Source organism: Citrus sinensis, chromosome 1 (genome assembly GCF_022201045.2).
Source record: "Citrus sinensis cultivar Valencia sweet orange chromosome 1, DVS_A1.0, whole genome shotgun sequence".
In the NCBI taxonomy this organism is placed as follows: Eukaryota; Viridiplantae; Streptophyta; class Magnoliopsida; order Sapindales; family Rutaceae; genus Citrus; species Citrus sinensis.
In genome coordinates, this window is record NC_068556.1 from 6,846,097 (window position 1) to 6,862,095 (window position 15,999).

The following is a 15,999-nucleotide window of genomic DNA, read 5'->3' on the forward strand; positions in this document are numbered from 1 at the left end:
TTCACCCGTATTGTATGTCAGTCTGTATTTCAATATTTGTACAAAGCATCTACTATTCAAAGATACGATCCAATTGTTACTGTGCACTTAAAATCCCGCTACAGTGAACAGTTTGAAGATTTTTGTATAAAAACCAAGAGGAAGACTCAGACTCCTCAGGTTTTTCATTTCTCATTTTTCAGAGCTTCTCTCTCTACTTCTCTTCCTTCTCTCTAAAAATCTCTCTCTCTCTCTCTGGGAATAGGAATCTGAAATCCGAAGACAAAAAAGAATTTCTCCTGTCTTCAGATTAATTTCCCACAATTTCCCTTTCTTCTCTACAAAGAAAAGCAATCAATGTAAGCATTCCATTTTTTAGTTTCATTAAAGCACTTACAATTTAATTTAAAGCTATTTCAATTCCATGTACTTTAAATTTCTGCAATTTACTTTTCTGCAATTTAATTTTATGCACATTTAAATTCCAGCAATTTATTTTTAAAGCACTTTTCTTTTCAAAGCATACTTGCAGACTGGTCTTTATCAGATCTGCCATAAAATTTCTACGTTCCTCTGAGGCAAAGAGGCCGGATCTCGATCCTCAGTTGTAAATCTTCTCTTCTCCCTCCTTTCCTTCAGAGCACCATTTCCGGGATCCGGATCTGGTACTGTGTATGTACCCAAACCTCTAAAAGAACCTAATCTAAATCTGATAATAGCCCAATAAAAAGAATCAACCACGTTTAAAGCAACTTAACTTTATTTGGTAAAATAAAACTGATTTGGTATATCGGCTGGAAACCCGAACGTGCGGACTATTGATCTGTTCTAAGTCAGATCTGGGTCCAAAGGCTTCACTTTGTGTAGCATCGATCTGGTTTAACAACGCCACGTACCAATTAGTTATTAAAAATTTGACCAACCGCGTCCAAATTTGTTTGATCACTGTATGATCCAAAGAACTCCATAACCAAACTCGGTAAAGCTTATTTAAAATAAACCAACCACGATCCAATTATTTTATCAAAAGTAAGCAATAAAGAGTTTTTACGAAAACACATCCATCCTTCGATCCTATTTCCTTCTGGTATCATATATATATATATATATATATATATATATATATAAACGTGCATATATTAAAAAAATCTAAATTAATTGATCATGCTTATTTAGCTTAAAGAAGAAAGTGATAGTCCCATCACTCTCAAAAGAGCATACTGAAAAAATTATAAGGTCCTATTTAGTTTGGAGGCGTTGTAGTTTAAAAAATATAATTGTTGCGGACAAAAACTATAACTATGAAATACAAATTAATAGTATGTAATAAATATAATTTTTAATAATAATTTTAAAAAATTAATAAAAATATAATAGATTTTTCATCAATTTAACTTCTCAATTAAGTGTAAAATCAAATGTTAAAAATATCATTTAAGTGTAAAATCAAATCAATTTAACTTCTCAATTATAACAGCTAGTGTTTACTAAACACTTTAGTGTTGTAATTTTTAACCTCCAGTTGTCCAACGTCAATCCCAAACGACGCCCAAATGTCACACAATCACCACTTTTTGGTCAACATATTTTTTAATCAAACATACACTTATAGGGAAGTGGTGTAGGTGCCATATTTCAAGGCACTACATTACACCATGTGTCCATTCTTTTGAATAAAAAGAAACTATCTCGAGGGAAAAAACAACTAAGATAAAATTCCCCAACAACTTATGAAAATGACAAGAGGAGAAATTAAACTCATGCTAATTCCAAAATCTGTGATCTAAGGAAACCACGCCCATAGTTATAAGAATAAAGAAACATATATGTACAAAATAAATATATTTGTTTTCCTACAATCAAATTCACATCCACGTTTATAAAAATGATCGGTGACATGTTCATTCTTATAGAGAGAATTCATTTTCTCTTTCTTTTCCTTTCTTTAGCCCGCCAGATTAAAGACCTTTTTCATATACTCACCCCATCAAACTAAAGGCGAACTGATCGTTACAAGTTCTCCAAAAGTTACAAATACATGTGAAGTTAAAATCTAACCCCTTCAACCATGAATCATGATAGGTTAAGAGAATTATATATGTCCTAATAAGACATTTAAAGACTATAATATATTTTATGTATACAAGAATACAAATTATAATGGGAATTATGCTAAGCAATCAGCCTAATCTCTCAAGCACAAGACAAAATGGGTTGTACACATGGGCAAAGATTACCGTATGAGAACTATTAAAAGGATCATCATTAGCAATGCACTTGAATATAAAAAGAATAAGAGGACAACGAGAAACACTTCAGACTTGAAGGATCTTTCATATTGAGTTAAGCCAACTAAATTGAGGATGGCAATGGAATTGGGTGTGGGCGAGGAGGCTTATCTTATTTCCCACCCCATTAAAAATTTCGTCTCCATTATCCACCTTATTCACTAATAAATTTAGTGGGTTGGGGATAAAAAATCTTCATGTAGGAAATAATTTCGTCATCCCCACCCCACCATCAGCAATGCACTTGAATATAAAAAGAATAAGAGGACAACGAAAAACGCTTCAGACTTGAAGGATCTTTCACATTGAGTTAAGCAAGCTAAATCAGGGATGGCAATGGGTGGGGAGGCCTACCCTATTTTCCACCCCATTAAAAATTTCACCTCTATTCCTCAACTTATCTCCCAATAAATTTAGTAGGTTGGGGATGGAAATTCCTCATGTGGGAAATAATTTCTTCATCCCCACCCCATTTCCCATTTACTTATTTTGTAATAGGTATGGATAGATGATTTCAGTAAATTAAAATTTAAAGATTTAAATAAAATTATTACCACATTATATAATATTTAAATTATTTAAAAAATCTCTAAAAAGTTAAAATAATGTCTTGAAATAATATCAAAACTAAAAAATATTTTAAAAGAGCAGTACCTTGAGAGAAAAAGAAAACGTAATAATGTTTTAGGATTGAATAAGAATTATAATGTAAGATTTTCTTTTATTTATAACCTATTTATATTAGATAAAAATAAAAAGAAAATTTATTAACCAACATTGCAATTGATTAAATAAAAATTATTGAACAAAGAATTAAAAAAGTACTCACATATAATGGGGATTGAGGTAGGGATGGGTTAGGGAGTACAAAACCAAATCCCATCCCGTTAAAAATTTAAGAATTATTTTTCCTTCATTCCCCACCCATTCCCCAATAATTATTCAAAATTTACCATATTTGAGGTGGGGCTCCATGAAGCTCCAAATCTGTGGAGGATTTGGTCATCTCTAAGTTAGATGTTTATTTATTTATGAGCTAAACAGTTTTTTTTTTTTTTTTCAAGTATATGATGTATTTTGTTTACATGGGATATCAGCTAAAAAAAGCATGTGTATTATTCAATTCATAATTAATTAATACCTATCCCAAGACAACGCATCATGTCCTCAGACTAGCACCTAATGCTCGAGCATATCATTTATATTGTCTCCTCTTGCAGTTGTAACAACATAGACCACATTTCAGCTTACGCATTTCCTAAGCCTCAGCAAACACATTGACCTCGCCATTCAGACAAAAGCTTTAACTTCAATATAAAGGTTTTTTGAAAGAATGGTAAAAGTCATTATCCAAGTCATGGACAACTTCTAATTCCAAGCTTCATTAATCATTCCAAGCTTCGTTATCATGAAGCAATTGACAGTGGTTACAGAGCAAAAGAAAATCCCAGGGTCAAATGTTTGATCACATACTGATTCTACCCTCCCAATCGATCTCCTTCAATTGGCTTTTTCCACTTCATCTTATGAACACTAGGTTCAATTGTCAGATTTTATCGCAATTTGACAAGCTAGATAATTCTTGATAGCCTGTTACAAATGTCTAAATGACTAAAATTATCGATGCAAAAAACGAGGCGTTGACTGAAAGACACCTAAATAATCAATCCCCTTTTCAAAAACCCACCAAATAATTGAAATACATTTCAATATTGAAATACAAAGTAAGGCTAACCTTGAGGAACTAAACCCCAGCAATGACATTCCAAGGGCAAGCTTGATTTTAACCGTGCCGAAGCAATTGCACTATGCAGTGGCAGCATCGATTCCAAACTACTCAGCTCCACAGGTAACCTAATCAGAAGCATGTTTGAATTATTTATAAAATATAAACAAAAAGGTTTCTAAATAGAGTTCTTTTAATTACTTAAAATAAGGGAAAATAAAGAAATGTGTTCTTGAAGTTAGTTACCGTGAGATGCGAAAAATGGGTTTTGTAGAGGCAGAGGTGAGAAGCCTGAGTTTGGAAGGTGTGCTTCAGCGGAGAGAGTGAGCTTCTTTTCAGTGTGGGCCACAGAGACTGCAATCGGGAAGATAATCTCGATACCATCTTTGAAGATGCCACTGCGTTGGATTCAAAATTGCAGACCTTTGTTTTCCTTCTCACCTTTTTCTTCTTTGCTTCAGCCGAAAATGCCAGGGTGTTGTGACGCCCAGGGGTGGAAATGGAAATTCATAATTTTGCAAATAATATACTAACACATTCTTTCTTAACCGTTACGACGGAAATACGTATTTTCTGTTTTCCAATTAGAGATGGCACAACGTGAGCTTGGGTCGAGTTTTTCGGTTGAGTCATGACTTTCACCTTTTTTTTTAATAATTATACATTTAAAATAAATTAATAATCAATAAATTATTATAATAACAATGAATTAAAAAATATTTTTAAAATAAAAGATTAGAGATTTAATTTATTAATACTAAATTTGTTAATTTAAACACTTTCTTAATTAATTAATGGTTAAGAGGGACTTTAGTATTATAATTTTAAAATTTTCAATCATTATTGATTTATGAATTAGAAATTTAAAATTTTTTATTTTTCTATTATGTTTTTAAATTTTAACTTATTATTTTAATTTATAATTTTTTTAAAAAAAAAAAAAAAAAAGAGTGCCGAGTGTAGCCCTAACATTTTTTTCTTAAGTTCTTGTCTATACACTCAAGTGGAGGGCAGGCCAAAAGCCTGCAGGCCTGAGCCAGCCAGGCTTTTTTGCCCACTTAGTTCTATAAAAAAATCCAATGACAAGCATTGAATGTTAAATTTATATACTATTTAATTTCTTTGTATCAATAACTTAAATTTTATGTCAAAATTTAAAATAAAAATTAAGTTAAAATAACTAGCTATTTTACAAACTATTAATTTGTTTGCACGCAATACCTCCATTCCAATAAAGAATAATAATATTTTACCCTTAATTTTTCTCACCAACCCCATATTTTAGTTAATCTCATTTATTTTCATAATTACCCTTGTTAAAAATTTAAAAAAATAAAAAAATAAATAAAATTCTAAAAGCCCTAGCTACTTTCTACCACCATTGTCACCATCTCCAACTACCACATCTATGGCCATTAGTTGCCGATTGATCCTACTTAGGGATGGCAAAATCCGGGTCCGGGTCCGGGTTTAGCCTTCCCGGTTCCGGACCCGGACGTCATTTTCTTTTTCCCGGACCCGGATTAAAACCCGGTTTTTTCCATCCGGGTCCGGGTCCGGGTTCAACCCGGAAAAATCCGGGTTCCCGGATTCCGGGTTTTGAACCCGGATCAATAATAAAATTTCAATTTTCACTTTCATTATTAGTGATAGAACCAAAACACAACTAATGTAACTAAAGAAAATATTAATAGAAACAAAAATATGAGATTTACACTGGACAAACAGCTCCTGCAACATATATAATTGTCTACCACATGAAGTTTCTAAAATCTAAACCTATATAATTGTCTACCACCAACATCATTAAGACTTAAACAACAAATCACAATTAATGGCTTAATAATCCAGTACTCACAAATCACAATTAATCAACTCTCTGCAAACTCTACAATTCAAACAGCTAGTGTGCAAACTCTACAATTCAAATGGCTGTTTCAAGTAATAAAACAGTCACAAATATAAATCCATAACAATTACACAAGTTCAAATTAAAAACTACAAATCCAAAGTTTAAACTTTTCTCCATCATTTTCTATTCTTCTTCACTTGATTCATTGTTGTTCACAACTCACTCATCAAACTTTCATCAATAAGCTGTTCTGCAGAAAGTATTGCTTCCTCTGGAATTCCATCTAAAAAACATGAATAAATCATAAAAATAAAAAACAAAACAGCTAGTTAGTAATAAATTGATATTATAACAAATTAATTTATTTTATGTAATAAATAAATTTTCCATACCTTTTAGGTTGTGGTCAAGCCAAAACCAATTTTGAGTACACACCAATGCTTCCACTGTAGATGGCTGAAGTCTACTACGATGAGGACTCAAATGTCTACCTCCAGTGCTAAAGGCGGACTCGGAAGCAACTGTTGATACAGGAATGGCCAAAAAGTCTCTCGCAATCTTTGCAAGTATAGGATATTTGCCTTGATTATTCTTCCACCATGACAAAATATCAAATTGACTAGTTGAAGGCAAAGTACTTTCCTCAAGATAAAGCTCAAATTCTGTTTTGAAATGATTATTTTGTGAGTTCTGATTTCTAAATGATTCCCACTCATCAGCCATCTCATCTAAGTCTAAGTCTACCATAATAGAATCATCTGCTGCAGCACCTTCAGAACTAGCTGAACCATTAACCCCCCAATTTGCATTTGATGAATATTTGACTTCATACTCATGCACTAAATCAACAAATAATTTGTGCACCCTTTCAATTTCAAATTCAGCTCTTTCTCCATAGATTTTGGGAAATAGAAAGTTAATTAACAACATTTTACGCCTAGGATCTAACAAAGTACCCACAGCAAGAACTCCATGAATAATATCCCAATATTTGTCATACTTCGCAATCATCTTAGTGGCCATATTTTTTACCCCCTCAATTGGTGATTGTAACCATGCATTCATTGACAATCTAATTTCACAAATCTTGCTAAAAAATAAATTAGATGTCGGATATCGTGTCCCCGAAAAAAGTTCTGTTAACTTATAAAAACTCTTCAAATAATCACACATAAGTTTTGAAAAATTCCACTCCAACTCACTAGGCAAAGATGTATAATTTCTATCACGCTCCTTTAAACGAATAAATACATCTTTATACAACAAAGCTGTACTAAGCATCAAATAAGTGGAATTCCACCTAGTTTTACAATCAAGTGCTAAGTTTTTAGTTTCTTTAACACCTAATTATTTTTTGGCAGCCTCAAATTTTTCAAATCTAGAAGGTGTTGCTGTCTAGTAATGGACACTCTCTCTAATCTTTTCAACTTCTTTGTGGATCACAGATAAACCATCCTTAACTATCAAGTTTAATATATGTGCACAGCAGCGCATGTGAAGGAATTTCCCACCCATAATCATTGAACTAGCTGAAAATTTCCCCAACAACAAATCAATCATGGACTCGTTTGCAGAACAATTATCAACAGTTACAGTAGACAATTTCCTATCTATATTCCACTCCATCAAACACTCATACAACTCATTGCACATAACTTCACCACTATGTGGAGCCGGCACATATATAAACCTAAAAATGTAAAAAAAATAATCAAAATATTAAATAATGCAAACATTCATTTATGTTGAAACGAAAAAAAAAAAGTCTTGAGAATATTACCTCATAATACGACTTCGCAACACCCACGAGTTATCAATGTAATGTGCCGTAACAACCATATACCCTTTATTTTGGTTACCAGCAGTCCACATATCTGTAGTCACTGCAATTCTACTGTCACAAGCTTCCAAAACACTCATTGCCTTCGTCTTCTCAATATCGTAAAGTTTCAAAATTTCAGCCTTCATAGTGTTTCTACTTATAGTCTCAATTGAAGGTTGGAGAAGCTTTAACAGTTCGTAAAACCCAATATACTCAACAAATGATAGCGGAAGCTCATGCATTACAATCATTCTAGCTATAAAAATCCTCACTGTTGCCATATCCCACTTTGGTTCAGTACTATAATTACTAAGAACAGTAGTTCCATCTGCTTTAGAAGAAAAAGAAAGATGCATTTGCTGCACATTCTTGATTGACCTTCTAGGACAACGTTTCGCATGATTAATCAAGTGATTAGTGCCCTGAGAATAATGCCCTTGCATAACTAACCCACAATAATTACAAATCGCTTGAACTTCCTTGCCTAACTTAACTTTTTTAAAATGATTCCAAGCATCAGAAACTAATCTACCTGAACTGCTCCCTTCGCTGCCAGCGCCTCGTTTTTTTGAAGCGCCAGCAGTAGTATTACCCCTACCCCTACGGCCACGGCCACGGCCACTCCGACTCCCACCCCCCTGCTCTACTGTTGTTGAATCATGTTCTAATTCAGCAGCTGTATCATTATTTTCTGCTGCCATATCCATGCCAACCCTCACACCCACACTTTCATCAGTCTCGGAAACATCTAAATCAACTCTTTGTTCATTTTCCATTACGAATTTAACACCCTACAAGAATTATGTCAAAACAAATTAAACTAACCCATTATTCCTCCAATTTCTTCCATTTTATATTTATTTTTTTACTGTAACAATGTTCGAAGTTCTAACATTTCAAAAATACATTTTTGAATTTATTAACAGCAACAAATCCATTAACAACAACAATTTATTTTTAACTGTAACAGCTTCCTAACATTTGAAATATACAATTTCGAATCTATTAACACCAACAATCAACAACATTTCAAGCACAATCAACAATTTATTTTTAACTGTAACAGCAACAGCAACATTTCAAACATTTCAAACATAAAATAAAGTATAACAGCAACTCACGCCGGTGAATCAAACGAACTGCACTGCTGCAAGCATGTGCGGTGGTGACCAAAGTGCTATCCTTGTAGGACTCCTCACCCAGGGTATCCAACTCAGCAATTGCCTCGTCAAAAGCCTGGTAAATGGAACAACAGAACACAACAAAGCGTGAGTTGCTGTTAATTAATTAATTAATATAGTGTATTTTGGATCCACATGGTTGAAAAAATAGAATGCTAAACATGTATCTAGACACTTAGATTACATATTTACATTTCTAGCTATACCAAGATAGGGATATTAATCTATTTTACTTTTGTCAGTGGAGGCAACCAATTAATCAGCAGGGTAACAACTATAATTCATTAATCTATTTATATAAGTGAAATCACAAGTTTGATTGCGCCAGGTGGTGGTGTCATTTACTACTTACTTTTTCTATTGATTTCATTGTCAAATTTTGCCTTCAAAATTATTGTTCTGGCTTGATTTTGTATGTTTTAGATAGTGTATCACGAGTTGTCTCTAAGTGAAAAATTCTCATCAAAATAGAGCCAAAGATGTGTTAACAAACAAGACAGATGCACGCATACATATGCCAAATAACATACGGATAAGACATATACCCCCATATTAATCATTTTTGTATGCTGGGATTTCAATTTGTTGTGCAAAATCTTCTTGCTTAACTTCGCTGTTCTAAGTGGGACGAGCTTATGGTCATCTACGTTGGCGTCAGTCAATTTTTTTCAATATTATCTTTTTCCTGATCCTGATCCTTAGAGTAAGAACATTTCCTTATCCTGGGCTAGACTGAATTCTAAACACATTATGCGGCATGATCTTCGACTGATCCCCAACATTCTCATAAGAAAACCCAACCCAGAAAATTCACACAAGGAAATCAAAATCAACAGTAAAAGGAAATGTAATTTTCACAAGCTTCTTGAACCAAACCTTGCGACGACGGAACCCAACCTTGCGACGGTGGCGAACCCAGCCGAGAGTTGTTTGACTTGCTTGCGGGACAGCGGAAGGCGGAAGGCAGCAGAAGCGGCAGCGGCACAGCTAGGGTTTGTCTTGTTTGGGTAAATCGCGATTTGGGTGTTTGAGACTTTGAGTTGCAAAATAGAATTAGGTTTTTTTTTTATGTTTGTATTTATATTTACTAATAAATATAATTAAAAATAATATAAAAAATGAATCCGGGTCCGGGTTCCGGATACACGGGTTATCCCAAACCCGGACCCGGACCCGGATTAATCCGGGTTATTAAAACCCATTCCGGATCCGGATTTTTTTCCTCTCCGGTACGGGTTCAACCCGGCCCGGATTATCCGGGTTCGTCCGGGTCCGGGCCGGGTCCAGGTTATTTTGACATCCCTAATCCTACTAGTGAATTCTTTAACAGTCGCTGACCAAAACTCCCCATTTATTTGAATTGATTTTAGCGAGATTAATATATTATATCAAAATTAAATTAATATTATAATAATTTGGGTGTAAAATTAAGAAATTATAAATTAATTGGAATGGATGATAAAGAGAGATTGCCAGTTTTCTCCTAAAATCAATATAAATCGTTTATCCTTTTACTATTGTCTTAATAGCTAATAACCACCTACCAGCATACTTTTATAAAATTATCATCATTTTTAAATATACTTTTATTCATATTTATTATAAATAAAATAAATCATATCAACAGAAATTAAAATATAAAAAATTAAGTACTAAAAATTAGAAAAATATGTTTTGGTGAGAAAGAAAAATTAATAATAAAATATTTTACTTATACTTTTTGTTATTTTTAACATTTTTATAGTAAATATATATTTTATATTACCACTTTATAATGAATAATTCGTCAAATAGACCAATATATGAATTCATAGTTATAAGTAGGGGTGGGCAAAAAAACCGTGCACTAGAGAAAACCGAACCGAACCGATCCGAACCGTTCCATTCGGAATTTAAAAAAAAAAACCGAAATATATGGTTTGTAAAAAAAACTGAAATGCAGGTTTGGTATTTGGTTTACTCAGCTAAACCGAAAAACCAAGTTATTCTTGAAATTTTATTTAAATAGACACGTGTTAAATTTTAATTGGTTGCGTAAGATAACTAAAATATGCATGCACACACACGATTACATATATATATATATAAATTGTTGTTGGTGTTTGTTTCCAAATTTTCTTTTTATTTTATGTTGTAAGTTTTAATTGTTGTTATTTTTATTTATCTTTACAACATTATGTTTATGTTGATAGAGTATTGGAGTTTGATTATGTATTTTGAAATCTTAATATTTCATATTTTATAAGTGCCTTATTAGTAGTAAGTAAGATATTAGTGAGAAAATGTGTTTTGAATACTTTGTATTTATTGTTAATATTTGCAATGAAATTAGGATAAATTAATTGTTGAAAAAAATTATTACATTCATGAGGTCTAATAGGCTAAAAATTTAGAAATTCAAAATAGGCCCAAAATTGAAAAAACCGAACCGAACCGATCCGAAAATATTCATTTATGTTCGGTTTTTATTGAGTTCGGTTCTTATTTGGTTCTTTTTATAAAATAACGATGTAAATCGGTTATGCTTAATTTCGATCCGAACCAAACCGGACCGAACCGTGCCCACCCCTAGTTATAAGATCCATATCCATATCTAAGGAAGATATATGCACAGGGATGGATTGGGCTTAACTAGGCCCATGTCTTCAAGGTAGGCCTATGACTTTAAAAGGTCTCTTGAAAGCTAGATTTTCTTAAGGTGAGAGACTTTAGATTTTTTTATTTTTTTAAAAAATATTGGTGTTGGATTGAAGACACACATTATAGCCAACAACTCCAAAGGAGATGTTCTATTTGGTATTTTGGTTGGGTAAATTATAATATTAAAGTATTTTGTAAATATTTACTGTTGTAATATAAAAATTAAGTTGATTTTATCTTATATTTATATGATGAAAATTTTATAAGTTATTTATGATTTTTATTAAATTATTATTTAAAAAATCATATTTACCACATCCTATGCACAATGTCTTAGTTGGATTGTTAATTATGCTATTTAAAGGTGATTAAATGATACTATCAAACCAGGGGTAGGCAAATTTAGATATGGATCAGATTTAGGTCAATTCAATCGGATTTTAGATTGGTAAAAAACTCATATGAACACAATTCAACTCAAATTCAATCCAAATATATTCGGATCGGATGAATAATTTTGATTAATTTGGATTCAATTGTATTCGAATAAATCAGATGAATTCATATTACTTTCAAGTTACAATACAAAACTGAAACCACAAAAAAAAAAAAATTACAGTAAGCTAGCAAATGGAAAAAAGAAAGGCAAAAAAAATGAAAGTGTTCATTTTAACATCAATTGTTTTATTGAGATCTCCGGTAACAATTGCGTCCTAAAAGCAAGAAAGCTGAATCAAACAATCAACTTTACAATCATAAAAAAATAAGGAGAATGACATGGAGGCAAAATAAAAAACAAATTCACAAGCAATTCAAAAGACCAAAACATTTACAAGTTTTTCAAATCAAAGGTACCTATTCTTATAAACTCTACACCTCACAAGCTTTGATGGATCCAACTCTATTAGAAACCCTTGCAATAAACAAATAAAGGAGCCCCTATGTTACAATTAATGTAACATACACACTCAACAACAACCACACAAATGATGGGCCCACATAATTTGTGTGGTTGTTGTTGAGTGTGTATGTTACATTAATTGTAACATAGCATTTGCCAACAAATAAATGTAGCAGCTGGGTTTGAGACTTCAACTTTTGCTTGTGGCTTCAGCTAGTATCATAGCAGCGAGCAGCTCACGGGCTCAGCAGCTATTGGTTGGGATGTCATCGGCATGCAGAGCATTGACAACTTGGGACTTGACAGCTAGCTGTCATTTTCTAATAGAGATTGGTTAAGTTCATGCGGCAGCGAGTGCTTCTTCAGATCTTTCTATTTTTTATTTAGGATTTTAGGGTTTGTTTGGAAAATGGAATTATGGGGTATTAAAATACTGTTTACATATGCTTAATATCAATACCATATTTGGAAAAAATTTGCAAGGGATTAAGGGGGTATGCTAATGTGGCAACTAGCACATTAGCTAAACCTGAATGTGTGTCGGGTTTAGCTAATGCCGCATTAGCATTTTGCTTTTGCTTTTACTTTTTTTTTTAATAATAATAAATAAATAAAACTTTTTAATTTAATATAATATTATATAATTTTTATTTTTATTTTCTTTTATTTTTACATCATAATTATTTATATAAATGAATAAATTTATAATTCATTTTTCATATTTTTATTTTTATTTTATTGAAAATATAACTAAATAATGTATTATTGAATTATATAATAATTTATATATATAATTGATTATTATCTAACAATTTAATATAACAAAATAATAAATAGTTATATATGAATAAATTTAAATAAAATTAATACCAATAAAAATAATAATATAAAATATCATTACGTTATGATATTATTTAGAAATTATTTCATTAAATTATTTACTTTGATCTTTATTTCACATGTTATATATTTAGAAAATACTAAAAAATAAATGTTATGATGCCGGGAATATAAGAATATAAGCTTCAATCTTTATGAAAATTATGATATTTTTTAACATTTATATTAAAAAATAATGTTAAATTTTTAAAATTTAAAACTTATATATTTAGTATTTTTGTAGGTACTAATAAATATTATTTTCTAAATATATAATTTAAGTTAATCACAAAAAAAATTAATACAATACAGTGTAGTACCAAATATTATATAATATTATTATAATACAATACTAATGTAATACAGCATAATATAATACAGTGTGTCAAACGTACTTTTAAGGAATTAGGGCTGTTTTTAATTTTATTTCTTATTTATAATTCTTATTCGCTCAAATTTAGTTCTAAATCTGAATCTGATCCAAATGAGATCATATCAGTTTAGATTGGATTGATCCCGAATCCGATTCTATGCTCAACCCTAGATCAAGCATTATGCAGAATGATTAACCTCAATTATTATTGAAAATTATTGACCGTATTTACCAACAGTTATGACATTATTTTAACATTTTTCATTTTATAATTGGACAAAATATTACTAATAAAAAAAAAATAGTGCAAAGAAATGATGAGAGTGCTACAGTGACCGAGTGAAGTTCAAACATGTTGAATCCAAAATATGGCAGCAATGCTTTCTCTGAGTGTCTCCACAAGAAACATGAGAGCAATGAGAATTAAATTAAATGCTACGAATTTGCGTCAAACAATTCATGAGATCGGGAAAATATAGTCTCTTTCATTTCAATGTCAAAAATATCTGAAGAATATACGGATCTTATCACTTCTCATTTTTCAATTAAACAAAAAAAAGAAAAAGAAAGACCACAGTCCCAACTTTTTGACAAAATTAACTAATTATTACATCACTTTTGGACGCATTTGCCGTCGCTCTTTTTCTGGACACCTCGCACGCCCACCATTTTAAATCCAATTATTAAAGCCTACGATTTACACACCAAAGACATGGCACAAGTCTTTTAATCAATTTGAGGGAAAATGCTATCGAACAAAATAAAACACGAACAAGGCTCTCAGTCTTTTTATCAAAACAATACAAGATTTTTTCCAAAATAAGGTTGACTGGGTAAATATGAAGTAAGTGTGCCATAATTTTGTACCGGAAATTTATGAATTATTTGATAATTTTCAGTTCTAATATAAGCCTAACTTTTCTATGTGAAAAAATCCCTCAGCAAAACATCTAGTATTGATAACCCAAAAAAAAAAAAAACAAATGGTTGCAGAAACAAAATAAATTAAATAAGGAGGATTGAGGAAGAAAAGAGATGATGGGCTTGAAAGGAGAATCACGGTGATGATTTAGATGTGTTTTGCATTGTAAGAAAATTGGGACCGTGACTATTTTTAAAAATTAAAAAATGAGAAGGGAGTAGACCCGTAAATTTTCGAAAATATTTCTCCCCTTGTTAATAATATGTTCCGTCAATGGCTAGCCCTTCATAATTGCCAAAAATTTCAATATAGGAAGAAAATTGACTGCCAAGTGGTCAAAGCAAGACAACCCAATTAGAAACGATAACCTTCCAATATCTAAGTTCTATGTGAAAATTTCAAAATTTTAAGTTGCCTCGGGCATCTCCCAAGTGTTTTGTCTATTGATTTATTTAGTTTAGTTACTTGAATCTGAACTTTGTGAAATTTGAGAATCATAAATAAATAAATAAAAAGGTGAAAATTGCAAAATAATAATAATAATAATAGAAAGCTCCATGTGACGAACGCGGGGAATCTACACCATGGAACACACAACACATGGAGGAGGCACGCCCAAATTCAAATGCAAATCTTTATTTACATAAACCTTAAATCACATGCTGAATTTCACTTTGCCCCTATTTTTAAGTAGTCACCCTCCTTTGACTGGGTTTGATTTGCACATTTTAAAAATCATATTTTTTTTTGAAAGTTTGACCAGCAACGTGCGCATTATTATTTCTATTAAAAAAAATCATAATATAACTTAAATGCGAGTTATGCTAAGTTATATTTATAATAATTTGCAATCCATATAAATTAGAAGTTGACTCCACCAACTAAACCTCCTATATTACTTATATTTAAACTAATATAGTTGGTTTTTATTTTAGGGTGTGTTTGGTACACTATATTGTATTATATTTTATTGCATTATTTTAATGCAGGTGTATTATATTATACTGTATTGCATTAACACTGTATTATAATAATATTGTACAATGTTTGGTGCTACATTGTACTGTATTAATTTTTTGTGATTAACTTAAATTATATATTTAGAAAATAATATTTATTAGTACATAGAAAAATACTAAATATAAAAATCTTAAATTTTAGAAATTTATCATATTTTTTAGTATAAATGTTAAAAAGTATCACAATTCTTTTGTAAAGATCGAAATTTATAGCCTTATATTTTCGGCAACATAACATTTATTTTTCAGTATTTTCTAAATATATAACATGTGAAAAAAAATTAAAGTAAATAATTTAATCAAATAATCTCTAAATAATATCATAACGTAATGATATTTTATGTTATTATTTTTATTGGTATTAATTTTAAATTACTATTATTTAAATTTATTGATATATAAATATTTATTGTTAGT

At 31.1% G+C, this 15,999-nt stretch overlaps 1 long non-coding RNA gene across 1 annotated transcript; it reads right to left on the reverse strand.

The window, feature by feature from the left end:
* Nucleotides 1-3,556: 3,556 nt before the first annotated feature.
* Nucleotides 3,557-4,522, reverse strand: LOC102611286 (uncharacterized). Its single transcript, XR_001507925.3, has 2 exons — nucleotides 4,240-4,522; nucleotides 3,557-4,121 (listed from the first exon to the last, which is right to left on the reverse strand). It is a non-coding gene; the product is annotated as an uncharacterized LOC102611286 (long non-coding RNA).
* Nucleotides 4,523-15,999: the final 11,477 nt, after the last annotated feature.